Here is a 5,848-nt window from a genome sequence, read left to right as displayed (position 1 = left end):
GCTGTGGTCTTGTCTTATATTGCCTTTAGTATGTTCCATGTATAAACACTTTATTGAAAGTTGGGATGATACATAGATATTACACTTGATCAAGAGCTTTTGCTGCAACTTTTGAGGTGATCATATGATTTTTATTCTTTATTTTGTTCATATGCTGTATCACATTGATTGACTTACAGATAATGTCATCCTTGCATCCCTAGAAATAATTCCATTTGATTATAGTGTATGATGGAGAAGGCAATGGCAACCCACTCCAGTACTCTCACCTGAAAAATCCCATGGACAGAGGAGCCTGGTAGACTGCAGTCCATGGGGTCGCTAAGGGTCAGACATGACTGAAGTGACTGCAGCAGCAGCAGCTGCATAGTGTATGATTCTTTTAATGGATACTTGAATTTGGTTTGCTAATATTCTTTTGAGGATGTCTGCATCGATTTACACCATGGTCAGGCTTTTCTGGTGGTTCAGATGTTAGAGAATCTGCCTACCATGCGGGAGACCCAGGTTTGATCCCTGGGTCAGGAAGGTCCCCTGGAGAAGGGAATGGTTACCCACTCCAGTATTCTTGCCGGGAGAATTGTTTGGACAGAAGGGCCTGTCAATATACAGTCCATAAGTCACAAAGAATTGGGCACGGCTGAGTGACGAACACACAAGAGTCCCTTTTGACATTCTTTAAATTTAAATTTAAAATGTTAATTCACTGAAAAACTACAGTCAAAGGAAAGATTACAGAAATAAAAGAGTCGTTAGAACAAAATGACAATAAAGCATAACAGATAAAAAAAAAATTCCAAATAATTACTTTTCATAAGAATTTTAGATCTTCAGAGGAATTCTCTTTAAACTGAATTTGACATGAAATGTTTAATTTTAAATATAAATCTATTTTGGTATTATATTTCTATGATGAGGGCTGAAAAGTTTCTAATTTATGTAAGATATTGAGGAATAGGGTGTAGCTATTAAAATCATATTTCAAAATCATTAAGGAATGAATAAGCACTAAAATATATTGGGTAAGTACCTATGAATAGATGATCCCATAGAGTTTAGATGATAGTGCAGATATATTGAGTGAAAGTTTTCAAATTTCTTTATTTTTAATTGAGGAATAACTGCTTTACAATGTTTAGTTGCTTTCCCTCATACAACAACAGGAATCAGTTGTAAGTAAATATATATATCTCTCTCTCCTCTGGTGAGCCTCCCTCCCACCTCCTGCCATCCCACCCTTCTAGGTCATCACAGAGCACTGTGTTGGGCTCCCTACATTATATACCCACTTCCCACTAGCTAGCTATTTTACATATGGTACTGCCTATGTTTCCATGCTATTCTCTCAATTTGTCACACCCTGTCCTACCATAGCTAGGCAGACAAGTCTTTCCTCTGCATCTGTGTATCTATTTCTGCCTTGCAAAAAAGTTCACCAGTACCATTTCCCAAGATTCCACAAATATCCACTGGTATATGATATTTGTTTATCTCTTTCTGACTTAGTTCAGTCTGTATCAAAGGCTCTGGATTCATCCACCTCAGTTATACTTACTTGTGTTTGATCCTTTTGAGGGCTCAGTAATATTCCATTGTGTATATGTTCCACAACTTCTTTATCCATGCATCTGTCGATGGACATCTTGGTTGCTTCCATGCCCTGGCTGTGTAAATTGTGCTGCAATGAACACTGGGGTACATGTCTTTTTTCAATTATTATTATTTCAGGGTATATGCCCAGGAGGGGATTGTTTGGTCATATGATAGTTTTATTCTTCATTTATAAAGAAACCTCCATAGTGTTCTCCTAATTGGCTATATCCATCCATTTCTATTCCCTCCAACAGTGCAAGAGGCTTCTCTTTTTCCCATTTCCTGTCCAGCATTTATTGTTTGTAGAATTTTTGATGATGGCCATTCTAACTGGTGCGACATGATAGCTCATGTAGTTTTGATTGGCATTTCTTTAATAATGGGCAGTGTTATCATCTTTTCATATGCTTGTTGGCCCTCTTAATGTCTTCTTTGAAGAAATGTCTGTTTAAGTCTTCTGCTTATTTCTTAACTGGTTGTTTGTTTTTCTGAGAGCAAACTGTAAGATCCACCTGTAACCTTTGAGATGAATCATTTTTCAGTTGCTTCATTTGCAATTATTTTCTCCCATACTGACAGCTGTCTTTTCATCTTGTTTATAGTTTTCTTTGCTGCTTAAATACTTTGAAGTTTAGCTAAATGCCATTTGTGTGTTTTTTGTTTGTTTGTTTGTTTGTCCATTTCTATTACTCTAGGAGGTGAGTCAAAGAGGATCTTGCTTTGATATATGTCAGAGTGTTCTGCCTATGTTTTCCTCTAAGGTTTTATAGTTTCTGGCCTTACATTCAGGTCTTTATTCAATCTTGCATTTACTTTTGCATATAGTGCTAAGAAGTGTTCTAATTTGATTCTTGTACTTGTAGCTGTCCGGTTTCCCCAGCACCACTTATTGAAGAGGATCTCTTTTCTGTCTTTTATCCATTGTATATTCTTGCCTCCTTTGTGAAAGAAAAGGTACCTTTAGGTGCATGAGTTTATCTCTCAGCTTGGTATCTTCTTAGATCAATATATATTTCTGATCTTGTGCCACGACCATCTTGTCTTGATGACACTAGCTTTGGAGTATAGTCTGAAGTCAGAAAAGTTGATACCTCTAGTTCCACCTTTCTTTCTCAAGATTGCTTTGGCTATTAGGGGTCTTGTTTTTTTCCCATACAAATTACAAAATTATATGTTCTAGTTCTTTGAAAAATGCCATTGGTAATTTGATAGAGATGAATTGAATCTTCAGATTGCTTTGGGTATTACAGTCATTTTCACAATATTGATTCTTTCACAATATTGTATCATCTTTGATATCTTTCATCATACAGCATTTCTTACTGCATATGCATGTTTTGTCTCTTTAGGTAGGCTTATTCCTAGGTATTTTATTCTTCTTGCAGTTGTGAATGATACTGTTTCCTTATTTTCTCTTTCTGATCTTTCATTGGTGTTGTATAGGAATTCAAGGGATTTCTGTGTATGAATTATGTGTCCTGTGCTTTACTAAATTCATTGATTAGCTCTTCTAATTCTCTGATTGTATCTTTAGGGTTTTCTATGTATGGAAACAGGTCATCTGCAAACAATGAGAATTTTAATTCTTGTTTTATAATCTGGATTGCTTTTATTTCTTTTTCTTGTCTGATTGTTCTGGCTATGACTTACAAAACTGTATTGTATAATAACAGGGAGAGTAGGCACCCTGGTTGTTCATGATCTTAGAGGAAACACTTTCAGGTTTTCACCATCAAGAATAATGTTTGCTGTGAGATTGTCATATATGATCTTTATTATGTTGAGGTAGGCTCCTTCTGGTGCCTATTTTCTGGAGAGTGCCCATTTCTGAGAGTTTTTTTTTTCTTTTTTAATCATAAATTGGTGTTGAATTTTGTGAAAAAAATTTTCTGCACCTATTGAAATTATCATATGATTTTTATCTTTCAATTACTTAATACAGTGTATCTAATTGTTTGATTTGCATATAGTGAAAAATTTACACACCCTGGGATAAACTCCACTTGAACTTGGTGTGTGATTCTTTTCATGTAGCTTTGTGTGTTGTTGTTGTTGTTATTGTTTTTCTAGTGTTTTGTTCAAGCTTTTTGCATCTATGTTCATCAGTGATATTGGCTTTTTATTTTCTTCTCCGTGTGGTATTTCTGTTGGCTTTGGTATCACTGTGATGGCACTCTCACAGAATGAGTTTGGGAGTGTCCCCCAGCTTGCAGTTTTTGAAAGACTTTGATCAGGATGGGTGTTAACTCATCACTAAACCTTCGATAGCATTCACCTGTGAAGCCCTGGGCTTTTGTTCATCGGAGACTTTTGATCACACTTAGTAGTGGTTGTGAATAATTATTCATATACAGAGCTTGTGATGAGTGTTAGTGACAGGCTCACTCCCAAGGAAAAGGGGTTCCAATTTCCACTTCACATCCCAAGAGAGGCACTTGGTCTTCAAAAGGAAGGTATTTCGTCATAAACATAAGGACAGCTTTATCTGCATGCAACCCATGAGTTGTGACATACTGATCATGTATTGAAATGATAATATTTTTTGTATGCTGGATTAAAATATGATTTGAATATTAATTTCAGCTGCTTCTTTTTGCTTTTTAAATGTGGATACTAGAAACTTTAAGGTTTTATATGGAGCTTGAATTTGTAGTCCACATTACACTCCATGAATAGCTTTGGCCTAGAAGGGAAGCCTAGTCAAGGTGACCTAATGACCATCAGGCTGGGAGCTGGGCACACCTTTGCCTAGACAGAGTTAGACTCTCCCCATTAGAGCCGTGTGTGAATGAACTCGTTGTGGGCATAGAGAATCCTTGAGTGTAGTTTGTCTTCACAAAATTTTCATCATTTGCTTCTTTTGGTTCTGACCAGATCTAGGTGGTTTTTGACTGATGACAGAACAAACAGGCCTGGAGTGCATTTCCTGTTAAGTGCACTTGAGCCGGGGCTTCCCAGGTGACTCTGGTGGTAAAGAACCCACCTGCCAGTGTAGGAGACGTAACAGACTCAGGCTTGAGCCCTGGGTCAGGAAGATCCTCTGGAGGAAGGCATGGCAACCCACTCCAATGTTCTTGCCTGGAGAATCCATGGACAGAGAAGCCTGGTGGGCTAAAGTTTATGGGGTCACACAACATCAGACGTGACTGAAGTGACTGAGCACACACACGCACTTGCAGGTGAATTATGACGGCAGATTGAAATACGTCAGTGGAGGCAGAATGGGGGTGGAATGAGGGTGAGTTGAGAAAGGTTCTGGTTTCTGGAAGCTGTACTGTATTACCCTTCTATGCTCTTCTTTTTCTTCCTTTGGTTTTAAGATTGCATGTTGGTGGTGGCAGGACAACACAGACTGTGTTTACTAGGAGATGTCCTCATTAATTTAGATTTTAGAGACCGAAATTAAGGATGGTGCACTATGCAATATGGAATAGGCAAATGAATATTTCATCAGCCAAGTTCAATCTCTGAAGGCCTACCTATTTGCAGAACTAAATTCTTGGAGGAGGGACATCTTCTCGTAACTGCCAATATTTTAGACTGTCATAGTTTAGAACTAGGATTCAAATTTTTTTGATCACTCACTCCCTTCCTCCCCCATACTCCCTACACTTCTGAAGTTTTGGGAAAACCAAGAAACCTTAGTGAGAGCAAAATAAATAAAAATTCAAGAGCATGCGAAGTCCAAAGTCTTGGTCAAGGATTAAAGAACCTCACCACTACACAGTTCCATTTAAAATTCTAGGCAAACACATCAACGCAGAGAGTCAGCTCTTGCTGCAGGATCTACCTTCTGTCCATTTCCACTTTTCCCTCCAGGTCTCAGTACCTGCTGATCACAGTGCCACAGTGTCCCCCAGGTGCCTTGTCACCAGGTCCAGGAAATGACCCCCAAGAGGTCAGACCAGTAGGAAGTTGCTGCCTTAGCAGCTGGCAGTCTAGTGAGTCTGGTGATAACTTCACTAACCCTCAGCCCTCCCTGACCCTAGGTCTTCTCGTTGGCATTGCTGTTGTTAATGTGAGGACTCCTATAGGACACGTATGACACTTGGCTCTTCAGTAAGAGGAGCTGATGTCCTTGGCTGGCAGGATGAGGCATGGGACTGTGTGCCAGGTTCCATTTTCTGAGAAGGAAAACACCTCACTTCCAAGAAGCCTTGAGCTCTCAGAGCTAAAGGAGACAGACCAAGAGTGTAGAAATGGTGATAGGTGCTGAGCAGGAAAACTGTGTGAGAAGGTGCTGCTACTGGCTGTG

The sequence above is a fragment of the Cervus elaphus genome, chromosome 28, assembly GCF_910594005.1.
Source record: "Cervus elaphus chromosome 28, mCerEla1.1, whole genome shotgun sequence".
Taxonomy (NCBI): Eukaryota; Metazoa; Chordata; class Mammalia; order Artiodactyla; family Cervidae; genus Cervus; species Cervus elaphus.
This window is presented reverse-complemented; position numbering follows the sequence as displayed.